Here is an 18,370-nt window from a genome sequence, read left to right on the forward strand (position 1 = left end):
GGTATCTCATTATGGTTTAGATTTGTATTTCCCTGATGCTAAGTGATGTGCAACATTTTTTCATGTGTCTGTTGGCCATTTGTATGTCTTCTTTGGAGAAATGTCTATTCAGTCTGCTGCCCATTTCTTGACTGGATTTTTTGTTTCCTGCGTGTTGAATTTGATAAGTTCTTTCTAGATATTGGATACTAGCCCATTATTTGATGTATCATTTGTAAATATCTTCTCCCATTACATAGGTTGCCATTTAGTTTTGTTGACTGTTTTTTTTTCTGTGCAGATTTTTATCTTGATGAAGTCCCAACAGTTCATTTTTACTTTTGTTCCCATGCCTTTGGGGATGTGTCTAGCAAGAAGTTGCTGTGGCAAGAGTTTGCTGCCTGTGTTCTCCTCTAGGATTTTGATGGATTCCTGTCTCACATTTAGGTCTTTCATCCATTTTGAGTTTATCTTTGTGCAGAGTGTAATAGGAAGGCTTAGTTTCCTTCTTCTACATGTGCTGTCCAATTTTCCCAGAACCATTATTGAAGAGATTTTTTCCCCATAGGATATTCTTTCCTGCTTTGTCAAATGTTAGTTAACCATAGAGTTAAGGGTCCATTTCTGGGTTCTATATCTGTTCCATTGATCTATGTGTCTGTTTTTATGCCAGTCTTGATGATTACAGCTTTGTAATACAGCTTGAAATCTGGCATGCTGCCAGACATTCAGTCTGATGATGCTGCCAGCTTTGGTTTTCTTTTTCGGATTGCTTTGAATATTCAGGGTCTTTTCTGATTCCATACAAATTTTATCATTATTTGTTCCAGCCTTGTGAAAAATTTTGTCATTATTTTAATTGAATTGAATGTTTAGATTGCTCTGGGTAGCATAGACACTTTAAGACTATTCTTGCAATCCATAAGCATGGAATATTTTTACATTTCTTTCTGTCTCCCTCAATTTCTTCAAAAGTTTTCTGTAGTTTTATTTTTATTTTTTAATATTTTATTTATTTATTCATGGGAGACACACACACACACACACACACACACAGCGGCAGAGACACAGGCAGAGGGAGAATCAGGCTCCATGCAGGGAGCCCGATGTGGGACTCGATCCCGGTCTCCAGGATCACGCGCTGGGCCGAAGGCAGGCGCTAAACCACTGAGCCACACAGGACCCCTAGTTTTCTGTAGTTTTTAGAGTACAGATCCTTTACTTCTTTGGTTAGGTTTATTTCTAGGTATCTTATGGTTTTTGCTGCAATTGTGAATGGGATCGATCCTTAATTTCACTTTCTTCTGCTTCATTGTTAGTATGTAGAAATGCAACTGATTTCTGTGCATTGATTTTATATCCTGACACTTTGCTGAATTCCTTTATGAGTTCTAGCAATTTTGGAGTGGACTGTTTTGGTTTTTCCACATAGAGTATCATGTCGTTTGAGAAGATTGAGAGTTTGACTTCTTTGCCAATTTTTAAAAAAGATTTTATTTATTTATTCATGAGAGACACAGAGAGAGGCAGAGACATAAGCAGAAATAGAAGCAGACTCGATGCAGGGATCCCAATGTGGGACTCAATCCTAGGACTCCAGGATCATGCCCTGAGCCAAAGGCAGATGTTCAACCGCTGAGCCATCCAAGTTTGCCAATTTGAATGCTTTTCATTTCTTTGTTGTCTGAATGCTGAGGCTAGTACTTCCAGTACTATGTTGAATAACAATTGTGAGAGTGGGCATCCCTGTCATGTTCCTGACCTTAGCGGAAAAGCTTTCAGTTTTTCCCCATTGAGAATGATATTCACTGTGGGCTTTTTGTAGATGGCTTTTATGATATTGAGGTATGTTCCCTCTGTCCCTACACTGTGGAGAGTTTTAATCAAGAAAGGATGCTGTATTTTGTCAAATTCTTTCTCTGCATCAATTGAGAGGATCTTAGGGTTCTTGTCCTTTCTTTTATAAATGTGATGTATCATGCTGATTGTTTTGGGAATATTGAGCAACCCTTGCAGCCCAGGAATAAATCCCACTTGGTCATGGTGAATGATCCTTTTAATGTACTTTTGGATCTTATTGGCTAATATCTTGGTGAGTGTTTGGCATCCATGTTCATCAGGGATATTGGTCTGTAATTCTCCTTTTTGATGGGATCTTTGTCTGGTTTTGGGATCAAGGTAATGGTGGCCTCATAGAATGAGTTTGGAAGTTTTCTAATTTTACTCATTTCAACAAATACTATCAAGAAGTATGTTTTTCCCTTGTCTAGTGTCTTTAAATCCATTCCTACATCTATTCCACAAGTTCATGTTGACAAAAATTAACAGTATTTTGGAATAATTCAGAATGTGCTCCTTCTTTTATCAAATCAAACTTTGAGGGAGGTAGCACTATGGGATATTTCAGCAAGTCAGGACCAGCCTTCACCAACTAATGAGCAGAAGCCTCTTTTCATTAGTTGATGAAAGGTGGCAAAGGAAATTCAATGGACTTTGGAGGTTCAGATTATTTATCTTGTTATGAATTGTCTCAATTTCTAGGTGTGATATTCAATAATTTTTCCAATTGGTATATTAGAGGCACTGAGCTATTAGAATTGACATCTGATTAACTAGTATGGACACTTATCACTTTCAAGTCTCTCAGTAAATGTTATCTTCTTAATGAAGAATACTATAAGCACATTTAAATTTCATCTTGTTTAGACCCTGGCACTCCCTATCCCTCTTATTTTACTCTAATAGTACTATAGATTTCAAGCATATTATATCATTTACGCTAGAATATAAAGCATTCTATGAGGGCAGAGATTTTTACTTGTCATGTTTACTGTAATATTTACTCAATAAATATTTGTTGAATATTTGCATGGTACCAAATATTATATCATCATTCAATTATAAGAAACAAAATCCATCTGGCTATTTTAAGCAATAAATGGTTTAATATAGGCAATCAGGTGCTTACAAAGTTCTTGGATAGAGAAGTGAGTTCTAGACTGGGTGTCCCCGATCAACACTGTCAAATTATCCCATCAGAGGTAGTGCTAAGTCTGCTACATTCAGGAAGGTGAGGAGTGACGGCAGTGGGGAGGCCAGGCCTGGAACTTTAAAATTGACTTAAGACCACCTTGCCATATCTTGCAATCCAGCAATAAGGAATTCACTACCATACTACAACTACCCCTCAATACTCATGTATCTAGTGATTGGATGCTGGAATTTTGCTGTAGCAAGACCTAGTGTTTCCAGATCTTGCTTTTGATGATTAGCAATAGCCAAAGTAGCAGGAAGATATTCCTGCCTCACTTAAATTTTACAAATTTGCATCTAGAACCCTGAAATATCTAGTCTTCCAGTATCTATTACAGGAGGGACACTAGGAGAAGATGAGAATGAATGTGATGTGCCAATTTATTGTATCTACTACATCAAAGTACTATGTGTACATAGTATATTTAACTCTCATATGCTCTTATTCAAACATCACTATTTCCTTGCAAAAAAAATGTAGAGTTTATCATGCAAAGCTAGTATAGTTAAAGAATGCCTTCCTTCCTTAAATTACTTTAACACTTCTGGAAGACTCTTGCAAAGATGTATTTCTTGTTCTTTCTATTGTGAAATTACAGTTGAAACCAACTGATAGCAATTGCACATCCCCCACCTGTTTATGAAAGTGATTATTTGTTAGCAGAGGCATGCTAAGAGGAGAGGACAGTGGAAGCAATCTGCCTAGTGAGATTTTATCACTAAAATTGTTTAGAAATAATGGAAAATGGTGATGATAAAAAGCAAACTGTCTTTTAGTCAATTTTATTATTGTTTAAAAATATACACCTTATTGTCTGCACCTGGGGCAGTTGCTCCACTGCCTCATCCTTGTTATATTACTGTTTGTTAGTATTATTAAAGTTATTTTTACTTAGAGTAAGAGATTTTCATCTTGCTCCATAGGTAAACTCTAGAAAACAGATTTAAAAACAAAATTGTGAGGTGTGAAGTTAAATGACTGATATTAAAAGCATAGATGTGGAACAGTGATTCTCAACTATGGCTGTACATTAGGAAATTCTGGGGAGCTTTTAAAAAAATGCTGATCCCTGGGTCCAAACACCATACATTCTGATTAGATTGGTCTGGGATGAGGCCTGAGCCTGGGTACTTTTTGAAAGCTTCCCCAGTAATTCTAATATGCAATCAATGTTGGTAACTACTTTTTTTCATACTGGTAAAGCAATTGTGAGGTATATTTTAAGCTCTAAGTGTGGGTGTTTGTAGATGGGGTAAGAGGAGATTCTGCTGCTGTGCATTAAGTGACCAAAGCTTCCTGAAGGAAGTAGCCTTGATACATGGTATAGGGTATAGCAGCAAAGAGAGATGCTAATATGGCAGCTTCAGTCCAGATTTGGAATTGGATGGTGATGAGAAAGCAAAGTTTATTGGAAGGGAAGGAACTGTGAAAAGGGGATAGCAGTTTTGGAAGGATTTAGAAATCCCTGATTCGTGGCAACATTCTGAGGTTATATATCTATCGCATGATCAAGGCAATAGATTCTATTAACCCACTAGTATTCCCAGGAGTGGAACCCATCTGGAACTCTTTCTGAAGTTGAGTGTCAGGGCCAGACTTGTATCTAGGTCAATGGTTATCAACCTTGGGTGTATTTTAAGATTAAAGATTACTTGGGGAGCTGTAAAAATACTGATACTCAGGCCCCAACTCTCACAGATTCAGGTTTAATCAATTTGGAATGTGACCTGGGGAATTGATATTTCCTGTTTTTGTTTTTTTATGTCATTTAAAAAATATCTTCAGGAGGCCCAGTGTATACATAGGGTTGAGAATGTCTGACCTAGATAGATCACAAATCTTTGCAAGGATGTCTGCCCCAAAGAGATTTTCTACACATTTTTCACAATGTTGTCCTCCTTTTATTAGTGTGTCCTATGAACATCAGACTCCCCTGACAACCCTACCCAGACCCCAATAATCATTCCCTCTGGTGCTAATTTAGTATCCTCCCAAGCATTTATCACCATTTGATATGAGTATAAATGTCATAACCAGTCTACTTCTCAACATCTCCAGGGCTACCACTCTGGTCTAAGCCATCATCATTTCTTGGTTGGATTTCTGCTTCTGCCTTTTCACCCCTTACCGTTTATCTCAATATAGCCACTGAGTGACTTTTAAGATGCATGTCAGGTCATGTCACTGTTATGCTTGAAAACCCACCAATGAATTTTCATCTCATTCGAACTGAGAGTCAAATTCATTACTATGACCTTTAAGGTCCTACATGATCCTTACCACTCTGGGATTCTATTACTGTCTCCCTCACTAACACTGTTCCAGCCACACCGGCCTCCTTGCTGTTTTCTGAATATACCAGTTATACTCCCACCTGACAGTCTTTAAACTTGCTGTCTTCTTTGCCTGGGATGATCTTCCCCCAGATATCTGTATAGCTCTTTCCCCTTTGAATACTTTATTAAAAATTATAATTCTCTGTGCCTACCCCATACAACCTATTCTCTTGTCCCTACTTTATCTCTTTCCATATTACTTATCAAAATATGACATGTTATGTTTTATATTTATATATACCTGTTTACTTTTCAGGGTCCATGTCTCTTCATTATAAAATTAACCACATGAGGAAATAGAATTTTGTCTACTTTGCTCAGTGCTGATCCCTGGAACCTAAAGGAGTGCCTGCCACATAGTGGATGTTCCACAAATATTTTGTTGCTTGAATAAAAATCAAAGACATTGGGTTGTAACTTCATTACACAAATATAAATGTTTTCTTTTCTCACTGGGGGAAAGAAAATAATACTTAATGAGTATCTATCAGCCAAGATGATAGGTACTTTTCACATGATATATTATTTAATCCTCAAAATATATCTGTAAATATATTTACAGATGTGAAACTTAGGCACATTGAGTCTACTTTGCTCAAGGTCATATAGCTTATAAGTACTAGTGCTGCTAGATTTTGATTCCAAGTTTATCTGACTTACAGGTTCATGTTATTGTTTAAATGAACACCCTCTCAAATTCATCCTTAGAAATGAGTTTACCAAATTAGTTCTTACCTTAATGATTTGGGAAGGGCAAGGAGGAGGCAGTCAAAGATATAAAGGAAAACTAGAAAGTTTATTGGCTGATGAGCTCCAATGGAATAGTTAGGGACAGGAAGCTCTGGAGGGTATAGGCAATTGTGGGGAAGGGCCAGTTAGGAGTTCAACAAAGGAATCTTCTTCACAGTTGGGCTGACCTTTTGGCTTGGTATTAAGGTATTGACTTATATCCCAGGAACAAAGTAGAGACATCTCAAACCCTTTAATAAGAGTTAAAGAATCTATAACTATTAAAAATATATGTAGATATTGCTTGTACTGGATTTCATGTGCTGTAGTTTGCATTCTCCTTCTCCCTACATTCTAGTTGTGCTTTACCTTACAGGGAAAAAGCTTGTGGCAATGGTTGTAATAGTCCACCTTATCTCAACTAGTCTTGGGGCAGGGATGAGACTTTTAGAGGTCCTAAGCACTACGATTATGTCTGTCCTCAAAAAACTCCAAACCTTAAAATAATTGAAAGAAAGTTTTTAAAGTTTTAATTTTCTCCCATGTGACTAAATTGATGCTTTCCCCCCTTTATTTATCAAATATCAACATATTTCAGAATTTGTTCTTGGTAAGGGAGTGAATGGATATAGCTGATTTGTTGGTGCCTTAAGGAGTGCTTTGTGTGCCTTGGGTAAATAGAGAGCAAAGATCCAAGGGGCTACAGCAAAGGGAAGGGCAAGTTTGAAGGGTGGGAGGAGAAGGGGAGAAGTTTCAAGTGTAGAGTACTGCTGGAGTACAGAAGGACCAAGTGAAGTGACTAACTGGGGACCCTTGAATAGCCAGAGGGGTAGCCTGAGATCGGGGGGTGGGGGGCTAGGTCACAAAAGGAAGGGGGAGCAGGATCAAACTGACCATTTTTATTAAAGATTCCCCAACCTGGGTAGTGATGCAAGTTGGTGAGCTATGGCATAGCTTCCACCACACCACTGATTCCTGGTCCTCATTCTTACCTGTTCTTTATACCTAACTAGGAAAAAAGTGAGAGTTCTGTGCTCACTAAGGCCCTTAGGGGATAAGAGCAAAGTGCACAGACAAATTGGACTAAACAGGGAGGGAGAGACAGGTCCTTAGTGCAATTTTACCGAATAATGAATTAAACAAGGAAAACCCATAAAAATCAAAAAACTTCAAAAAACAAAACCTAAAATATTTAGATGCCTAAATTCTTTTTTAATCAATGGTAACATTTTTGAGAACTCATTCCTCGTTCTATCATGCAGTAAATGCTCAATTTCACTGGAAGTATATTCTCATCTGATCTATATTCCACAACATTGACATTTCTCTTTTCATTCACTCTTAAGCCTATTCTGAGTAAAGACTGAATTGTGTCATATTAGCAGTGGCTGTGAAATGGACTATTTTATACTAGTAGCTAGGATGAGACCAGAATATGGAATATAAAGCTAGTTTTAGAAATTTAATTTGCAGTAGATGTGTATGAAAAATTTATGTGTCCTTACTTTATAACATAATAATTAAGGTACCATTGATTTATTATAAAAAGTTAAAATATGTTTAATGATACCACTTTATCTGTGCATTTAAAATTAAAATATAAATCAAAGGTATCATTAAAAGTAATTTCACCTTACTGTATATTTCAAAGTCCATGGGTTATTTTATTCCAATTCTTCTAATCTCTTAATTCAGCTAAAAAAAGAGATGATAATTTAAAGCATAACACTTTTATGCTATAATCCTGACAAGAGAAGTGAAAGACGATCTAAAATGGCAGAGGTTCTAAATTGCTGAAAAGGTATTAGCATTCTTGTATGAAGTTTTGGCAAATGAAAGAGAAAGTTCTGTTTATTGGCACTTTCTTATTGAAATATTTAGAAAGATTCAAATTTATAATGGGTTTGTTGATCTGGAGTGAATTCGTACAATCACTGTTGTGTCTAGAGCCAGTGATCACGACAAGGAAAAGAAACAAATTTGAGTCCTGGTTATCACTTAAGGAGATTGACTCAGAGGACTTGGAAATGCATGTCTGTGATGATCCATGATGGAATGGCAATACAAGGAAGAAGAAAAAGAAAAATATCAAGATTCAGATCCATTCTTCTATGAAAGAATGTATTTTATGTTAGCCTAGCATTTTCACTAAATGTGTCTGATTATTTTTAGCTTATTAAATGGTACTCTAATAGTAGCTAGTTGGTATTTATCTCCAAGGCATTCTAAATGTTTTGCAGGCACTTTCTTATTACTCTTTACCATATCCTTGTCAGGTGACAATATTTGCCACCCCCACCTCCCAAGGCAATTTAAGAGGAAGAAAAACTGTTACCAAATGAGGAATAGATGAATAGCAGAACTAAGATTTAAAGCAACAACAGCAGCAACAGAAAAATTTCTCAGATTTTCTGATTCCTACCCTAATATGTTCTGCATGGAGATTTGCTGTATTGCTTCAACATGTTTGATCTAAAATAATCAGCATGCAGGGACATCTGAGTGGCTCAGTCAGTTGAGCATCCAACTCTTGATTTTGGCTCAGGTCATGATCTCAGGATAGTGGGATGGAGCCCTGTGTCCTGCTCCATGCTCAGAATGGAGTCTGCTTGAGATTCTCTCTCTCTCCCTCTCTCCCTCTCCCATGTACACACACTCTCACTCTCTCTCTCTCTCTCAAATACATAAATTCATTAATTAATAAAAATGTTAAAATAACCAGCATGCAGTAAAAGTCCAACAATATGAAATTTTATTTTTTGAAAGTGATGTTTTTAACAACTGTGAGTTTCTTTGGTACCTTGATGGGAAATAAACAGAGCCCTTCAGATCTCTAAGATGTTGTCTTATATTCTAAGTAAAGATTCAGGGACGCCTGTGTGGCTCAGCGGTTGGGCAGCTGCCTTCGGCTCATGTGGTGATCTTGGGATCCGGGATTGAAGCCCACATTGGGCTAGTGCGAAGAGCCTGCTTCTCCCTCTGCCTGTGTCTCTAGCCTCCCCCCCTTCTCTCTCTTTCTGTATCTCATGAATAAATAAATAACTCTTAAAAAAAGATTCATATTGGGGTGGTGTATGGAGCTGAGTTTTGGGTGCAGTTCTCATTGGAGGCTTTCAATGACTCTTGGTATTTTTAAGTTAAGCTGCTTGTCCAAAGTGGACACTTTTAGAAAGTAGGGGTTTATATTGGCCTGAATACTTGTGCCCCTTCCATTCATATGTTGAAATCTGAACCCTCAATATGTTGGTATTAAGAGGTGGAGACTTTGGGAGGTAGTTAGGTCATAAGGATAGAGCCCTTATTAGTGAGATTAGTGCATTTATGAGAAGAGACACCAGAGAACTTGCTTCCTTTCTCTTTCTTTCTCCATCATGTGAAGATAGAGGATGCCAAGAAGAAGACCATCACTTAAAATCCAGTCTTGCTGGCACCCTGATCTCAGATTTCCAGCCTGCTGGATTGTGAGAAACACGTTTGTTGTTTAAACTACCTGGTCTGTGATACTTTTGTCATAAGCAGCCTGAAATGACTAAAACAGGGTTTTGAAATTTTGTTAAAGGACCTTCATCTTTAAGTTTTGAGCAGATTACAAGTCTATGACATGCATTAATAGGGCTAATCCTGGTGTTTGTTCTTGTTCGACAACAATATTTTCTAGTAAAACATGATTCTTCTTGTGTTAAAATATCAGCTACTGAGTATGGCTAAGGAAAATGACGTTCTGGTTGATTCAGCATTCTGGGTAATAAAAAGTTATCGTGCATGTACCAGTTTTCAAGTACTGAGACTGCAGTACCATATACTTGACAGTAAACTGATGTTGAAGATGCTTAAATTTTTCTCTGCTCTAAAATACACTACAGAATCATAAGATATCGCTAAGGCATCTTAATAAATGAAGGAGTTTTCCTAGTCCTTCAGCCACAGATGTGCTGAAGTGACAGCTGAGAGTTTCAGTTGCTAGAATGCTGTGTAAGAATGTTTATCAGAAACACACAGCAATAATTAATTACCTTATGGCACTCCCTTTAAGATTGGCCCCAATTAGTCAGTGCTTAAAAGTACTCATGTCAAAATCAGAAGCCTTAACCTACAGCATTGCTATTTGAATTACAACTCCAATTTAAAGCATCGTTGTAGATACAGTATTGGCTCATGTAGCAAAATTATTTCCCTAAACGTCAGAGGTGTTTCTTTAAGCTCTAGATTGCTGGGGTTTTTTGTTCTGTGATAGAGAATTTCTTTTATTATAATGAAGAGGATTTTTTTCTTTTAGTGATAAAAGTCTGAACTCTTATCAATTAATTTAAAAATATGTTTTTAACTGACTTTACCCTTTCTGGCAAATGTGCTGATGCTTAGTGATATCAGACTTTCCTTTGACAAGGGGATTCTTGCTGATTATAAAAATAAATATTGACTTCCTTTCTTTGAGGGCGACAGAGGTTTTTCAGTCCGAGGCTTATTTTTTCCTTTTCTCTTCAGAAACCCAAGCTGTTGACGAGTTGCTCTAAAGAATAAACCAAAAGTAAAGGGATTTAGGTGAAATGTAAGGAGAAATTTCCTGACAATATAGTAAAACATAGGAGTTAATTTTATCAAGGAAAGCTGTTGCAAATTAGGGAGGGCTCTCCTCCCCAACAAGAAGTCAGTCAAGGCTTGAGATGAGAGGGGGGAGAGCCAGTGTAGTGGTGATCCCTGCCTGTAACCACCTTCTGATGCTTGACCTTGCTGCTTCCTCACTTTAGGCCTCAGTAGGGAGATGGGGATAAAGCAAGAAGGATAAGGAGAGAAGAGAAGGTGACATATACTATCTCATTATGTTTGGGTTTTAAAGTCTAATACCTATGAAGCTCTGTCTTTCTCAGTGAGTTAAATACAAGCCTCTCAGCCTGACATTTGAAGTTCTCCACAATTTGGCTCTAAATCATTGTTCTGGGTTTTTCTCTCACTCATCCTTTGTAGAGTCACTGGGCCACAAACCACATTGGCTGGTCCCCCTTCCCAATAAAATGCACCACAAATTTCTGCTATCACTTGCTTATGCTTAGACTTTCTGGCCCTCCTGCTATTTTATTGAACTTAAATCCTACCATTTTCTGCCTCACTCAGTCCTGGGCACATTGATCTCTTTGCTGTTCTTCTTTGCTGAGCATGCTCCTGCTTCATGGCCTTTGCACTTCCTATTTCTTCTGCTTTAAACACTCTGTCTGATGGGCATGTTCTTATCTTCTTTAAGACATTCCTTGAATCTTGATTTTTCTGTGAGACATTCCTTGAACACTCTATAGTCTTCTTGATTCTTTCCATATCATTGACCTTTCTTTACTTTTTTTCATAGCACTATTCTCTGCTATATTATACCACTTGCTTGTATATTATATTTCTTTTCTGTTCCCCCAAAGCACCAGAATTTAAGTTTCATTTTGGCAGAGGTTTTTGTCTGTGTTGTTCACTGCTGTATACCCAGTACCTAGAAACAGTGTCTGGCATATAGTGGGCTCTCATTAAATATTCACAGTACAAACAAATGAATTAATGCTATGCCTTCTGTCTGAAATCCCCCCTCTTCATATCCACTTATCCTTTATGCTACCTCCTTAGTGAAGCATTTCCTGATTCCTCTCAACATTATTTTTCCCTCCTGTGACTCCTTACAGTTTCTCTGTTTGGAGTGATCTTACTATATTTTCATCTGTGCCATTGTGACCTGTGAGGTTTTTCTTCTTTCTGGTAAACATTTGCTTCCTAAGGGCATAGATTGTGTTGCTTGCTATCCAAACCCCTTTCACAAATGTCTTAAACTTCAAAACTAATTTAAGAGTTCCACTTCTGGGATGGCAGTGTGAGGAGCTCCATGAGAAGCTCTGGAAATTGTTCTAAGGGTATACAGAAAATAAAGAAATATTTATTTAAAAAACAACCCTTGATAAGAGCAGTTAGGCTTTGTGGCACTTAATCTATGACCCTTTCCTTTCCTCTTCCCCCACCCAGCTCAGCTTGATGAAAGCTTTACTCCTTGTGTGTGTGTCCAAGAGAACAGGACTCCCTGTCTCAGTTCCCGATGAGGGGGTATGATATCTTACTGGGAGGGACAAGTCACAAGCATTTTGTATCTGATCTAGCTTGAATTTGAACATGCTAAATTCCTGGCGAGTGTGGCTGAATGATTGAAAACTTCTTTTTTCCACTCAGCCCCCACTCAGCATGGAGGCTCTACCCAAGGCATAGCAGGATGGGAATACTGGGGCCCTGTCCACACTCACACTAGCTATATGGTAGGGTAGAGGTTCCTGCCAGGAGAGACAAACTAAGAAGATAAGAGCTACCACCTCTGCCTGGAGTAGTGGCTCAGATATTTTGCCCAGGTAGAGAGATAGTCCATAAGAACAGAAATTTCTGAAATTAATGGATTTATTTGAAACAGAATGTGAGGGAAGTTCAAGCCTAAAGGCACTTTTCAAAACAATAAAGATTTTGGTTTTAAGCAAGTAAGTGGAGGCTAGTTGCTCCTCTTAATTAAGAACAAGCTAAATTATAGGAAAGCTAGTTCACTATAGAGAATTGGGGAAAGAGCTATGAAGAACCCTCCTGGGGTCAGAGCAAACCTTAGAGATTGGCCCGCTAAAGTATTCCTGTCCAAATTTAACTGGATCAGACTATGGAGCAATTTATACTCAGGGAACTGTTGAAAACAATAAAGAGATCAACCCAACAGTAGATCATAACAAAGTATGATACCAAAGGAAGCATGCAGGAAGCATACAGCCTAACAGAGAGGTCAAGGAATGATACAAAGAGAGCCCTGCTAAAACCATAGTTATCTCAGGCTGATTGTGTGTGTGTATGGCCAAGTCTGTCCTCTGAGTAATGACACCAAATACTTAAGCAAGAAAAGAAAAGAAAAGAAAAATCCCCAGAGAGTGGGAGGGGAGTCATTGTCTAGTGTTGCTACAATATATTACCTAATATCTCCAAGTTGCCAACCCCAAATCATAAGGTATGCAAAAAAATTTTTGACACTTTACAAGAAGCAGAAAAAAACAACCAGGCAACAGAAACTGAGAGAACCAATATGTCTGATTTAACAAAGACTTCAAAGAAGTCATTATGTTTTAATACTTAAAGTAACCTATGCTTAAAGAAGTAAAATAAGTTATGATGAAAATGTAATCAAATAGAGAATATCAATAAAGAGATAGAACTTATCTATCACATAGAATTTCTATTGCATAGAAATTCTGGAGTTGAAAAGTACGAACTAAACTAGGGGTGGTGGAAGGGGAGGAGGATGGGGGGTGGGGGTGAATGGGTGACGGGCACTGAGGGGGGCACTTGACGGGATGAGCACTGGGTGTTATTCTGTAAATTGGCAAATTGAACACCAATAAAAAATAAATTTATTATAAAAAATAATTAAAAAGAATAAAATTAGGAAACTTATAAAAAGAAAAAAACATAACCAAAATGAAAAATTTGTTAGAGGAACTGAACAGTAGATTGGAACTGGCAGAAGAAAGAATTAATGAACTTGAAAATAGATAGTTAGATATTAGTATCTGAAGGACAGAGGAAAAAATAATGATAAAAAATAATAGGGCCTTGGTGAAATGTGGGATGCCAATAAAACACACTAAATTATGTATAATGGGAATACCTGAAAGAGAGGAGAGAAAGAAGCAAAAAGAAAAAATTGTGGAAAGAGTGGCTGAAAACTTCCCTCATTTGATGGAAAACAGTAATCTACATATCAAAGTTCAGTAAACTACAAAGGATAAACACCAAGAGATCCATATGTAGCTATATATAGTAGAGATGTTGAAATTCAACAAAGAGAAAAATCCTAAAAGCAGCAAGAGAGAAATGATTCATCACATACAAGAAAACCCCAATAAAATAAACAGGTAATTTCTTTCAGAAACAATGGATGCCAGAAGGCAGTGGGATGGCATATTCAAAGTACTGAAAGAAAAAAGAAACTATCAATGAAGAATCCATATCCAGCAAAACTAGCTTTCAGAACTTACGGCAAAATAAAAACATTCTCCAATGAAATGATGTGAAAATTTGTTGCAGGAAGACTCATTTTGTAAGAAATGCTAATTGAGAGTCTTCAGTATGAAAGCAAATGACCCCACAAATTCATTTCAATCCACATGAAAAAAACATACAACACCAGTACAGGTAATTATATAATTATAAAAGGCAATATAAATAAATATTTTTTCTTTATTGTCTTCACTTATTTAAAAAGCAATTGTATAAAAAATACATATACACACACACACATATATATGTACATGTATATATTCATAAGCACATTATATATAATTGTGCTGCTGGTTTTATATAGAAATGCATTATACTTGACAATAACAGCACAAATTGGGAGGGTGGGAGCAATGCTATATTAGAGAAAGGAAATGGCACTAGATGATAACTCATATCTACAGGAGAAAATGAAGAGAACCGGAAATAGTAAATAAGATTAATAATATAAGCTATATAAATATATATTTGCTTTCCTTCTCAGCTTCTTTAGAAGACACAAAATTATATAAAGTCATAATCATAACAATGCATTCTTGATTTTGTGACATATATAATATATATAATAATGTACAAAAATGGAAAAGAGGGCACACAGCTATATAGGAGTAACATTTCTATTTATCACTGGGATTAAGTTAATATAAATCTGAACTAGGGGGCACCTGAGTGGTTCAGTGGTTGAGCATCTGCCTTTGGCTCAGGTCATAATCATGGGGTTCTGGGATGGAGTCCCACATTGGGCTTTGCCTAAGGAGCCTGCTTCTCCCTCTGCTTATGTCCCTGCCTCTCTCTGTGTGTCTCTCATGAACAAATAAATAAAATCTTTTACAAAAATCTGAAGTAGGAATTATGTACAGATGTTCCATAGTTTATATAATCCATGTCCTAATGATAGATAATTAGGTTCTCTATGATCAAAACAAATACTTTTTAGGTGAAAATAATAGATACACATACTGAATATTTTTAAGCATAAAGGGAGTTGAATTAGTTATTGCTGCAATAATGCTTCATGACAATAACCCACAAAGTATCAGTGAATGTAACAGTAAACATTTTTATTTCTTGTTTGCAGGTTTGTAAGTCAAGAAGTCAACTTGGGTTCAACTGATCTCATTTGGCTTGCCTAGGTTTAGCCCCATGCTGTGAGCTGGTGTCAAGTTTGCTGGTATATGTCATCATTCTCATTGGACCAAAAGCTACCCAGGACTACTACTGGGTTGCAGAAGCTTAAGAGGCCAAACCATTAGTATCAACTCTGTTATTATTCCTTTGGTCAAAGTAAGTCACATGAACAACCCCAGTGGAGTAGGGAAATATGCTCCTCTTACTGTAGTGGGAGGTGTTCAAAGTCACAAGGTAAAGGGTGTGAATTGACAGTTCTTAAACAGAGGATGTGACAAATTCCAATATACTACATAACAAATAATAGAACATAAGTCTGTGTCTCACTTCACATTCCTGATCATTCACTGTTCGAAAAAACAACCATGGTTGCCAATCTCTTGAGTATTCACTCAGAAATATCTTTTTATGTATGAGTATGTATATAGTGAATCAGTTCATATTAGCAGTTTCAAAAGACATTGCCATAGTGTTCTCCAAAGTGGTCACACTAGTTTATACTTTAGCTAACCAAATGAAAGGGTCTGTTTCTTCACATGCTTGCCAATGGTGTGTGCTATGGAACATTCATTCTTTGCCATTATGGTTTAGTTTACAGTTATTTTCCTATATATAGATGTCCATTTGAAGTTTTAACTGTGTAGTATCTATTCATATCCTTTGCCTACTTTTGTATTGGGTTGTTTTTTTCTAATTGTTTTGTAAGAGCCCTTTAGATATTAATGAAATTATCACTTTGAGTTGTAATTTTTCTCCCAGTTTATAGTTTGTCTTTTGACTTTTTAAAAATTTTTAAAGATTTATTTATTTGAGAGATGAGAGAGAGAGAGAGAGAGAGAGAGAGAGAGAGAGAGAGAGAGAGAGAGACACAAGCAGGAGGAGGGGCAGAGGGAGAGGGAGATAGAATCTTTAATCTGATTCCACACTGAGCATGGACCCTGATGTGGGACTCAATTCCAGGACCCTGGGATCATGACCTGAGCTGAAATCAAGAATTGGCCATATCAACTGAGCCACCCAAGTGTCTTGTCTTTTGCTTTGCTTATGTCATTTTTTTTCTTTGCAGAAATGTTTAATATTTATGTAGTAAAATTTATCAATCCCTTTCCTATGGTTTATGAGTTTTGAGTTTTGCGCAGAAAGGTGCTCCACACCTGAGGAGGTCCACTTCTTGAGATTCTGATTTAACAGATCTGGAATTGGTACTAGGAATCTATAACAAGATGCTAAACCAATACTTTTTGACCATCGGCCAGTTCTAGGAAAGTGAATGAAAGTGAATGAATGAAATGTAAGGCGTCTGGTATGTAGTAGACACTCAAAAACTATTTGTTCTCTTGTCTCACCTTACTATCCTAACAGGCAACTTTGAAATTTGCCTTGGACAAAAATAATAAAGTTCAGCATATTTTTTGTTATTTCTTTCAAAGCTACTTATTTCAATTGTTAACTTCTCAAAGACTTTTGGCTTCAATAAATGGTTATCAGCTCTTCTCACCATTATTCAGTGAATATATATTGAGTGCCCACAATTTACCAAACTCTGTAAAGTTCTGTTCTTAATATTATTAGAAAGATGATGAAACTAACCCTACCCTAGTGGAACATGGGAATTGACTGTTTCTTTAGCAGTAGTGAATGACTTGTGTAAACCATGCCCACACTCTGACCCATTTCTTCATGTAATCAAGAGCAGTTTTGCAGAAAGGTCATCTGTAGGTAGGGATACTAACCATAGTTTGATGTGTAGTTCATAGTCATGAAATAGTTTGGGCCTAGTTGGCTTAAACAGATATGACTCCAGCCTTGTTAATTTGGTGCTTGTCATAACAATAGTGATGCCAAATCTCATTATTAGCTCCTTGGGTGATTACACTCACTGCCTTTTTTCCTTTCCTGGGCTAGGCAGACTTGAAAATTTTTCTTGAAAATGCTTCTTGATTGTTAATATGTATATGAAATCACCCAAGGATCTTATTAAAGTGAAGATTCTGAGCAGCCTGGGTGGCTCAGCAGTTTAGTGCCTGCCTTTGGCCCAGGGCATGATCCTGGAGACTTGGAATCGAATCCTGCATCGGGCTCCCTGCATGGAGTCTGCTTCTCCCTCTGCCTGTGTCTCTGACTGTCTCTTTCTTTCTCTCTCTGTGTCTCTCATGAATAACAAAATAAAACCTTAAAAAAATAAAGTGAAGATTCTGATTTAGTAGTTCTGGGAGTGGGGCCCAAGATTCTACATTCCTAACAAGCTCCCAGGTGGTGCACCAATGCTGCTGGTCCATGGATAGCACTTTGAGGAGCAAAGTTCTAGACCATCAAGTTTCACTGAATAGTTTTTGAGAGGTCACTGGTTCCTTCCTCATTTTCTTCGCCTTTTGTTCCTGCTTGGACTCTTTATTCTTACATTCCTTAAATTCTTTGAGATCTCTTCATTTAACTGTAAACCAGACTAGTGGGATTAGCCAAACAAGCAACCCTCTTTGGTACGTACCAAGAGCCCTTTTCCCATCCAAAGGAAATCCACTGATATGCCATGGTCCCTTAAATTCCCAGTTATAGAAAGTCTTCTTAAGATCTCTGGTGGAGGGTGATGTCACTCAGGAGAGTAAGGTTGGCAAGCCTAGTTAGTCATTTATCACACTGGAAAACCAACCACTATCATCAGCAGAGAGGACTGGGAGAATGGGAGGTACATAGGAGAGTACCTTTTGATGGGATGGGAGGGGCAGAACTTGGATACATAAAGGCATACTGGGTGTTAGAATGAAGCTGGGTAGAATTGGGTATAGAAAGATGGTGAAGGATGCCTGTGGCTCAGTGGTTTAGCGCCTGCCTTCAGCCCAGGGTGTCATCCTGGGGTCCCGGGATCAAGTCCCACATTGGCTCCCTGCATGGAGCCTGCATATCCCTCTGCCTATGTCTCTGCCTCTCTCTCTCTCTCTCTGCATCTCTCATGAATAAATAAATAAAAATCTTAAAAAAAAAGAAAGATGGTGGAAGGAGGAATCAACAGGACAGGAAGAAAGAGTTTTTGTTTTTGTTTTGTTATGTTTTGTTTTTTAATGTGTTGTCTACTTCACAATTTGCCAAAGGATATTATTGGCTACTATCCTCAATG

The sequence above is a fragment of the Vulpes vulpes genome, chromosome X (genome assembly GCF_048418805.1).
Source record: "Vulpes vulpes isolate BD-2025 chromosome X, VulVul3, whole genome shotgun sequence".
NCBI lineage: Eukaryota > Metazoa > Chordata > Mammalia > Carnivora > Canidae > Vulpes > Vulpes vulpes.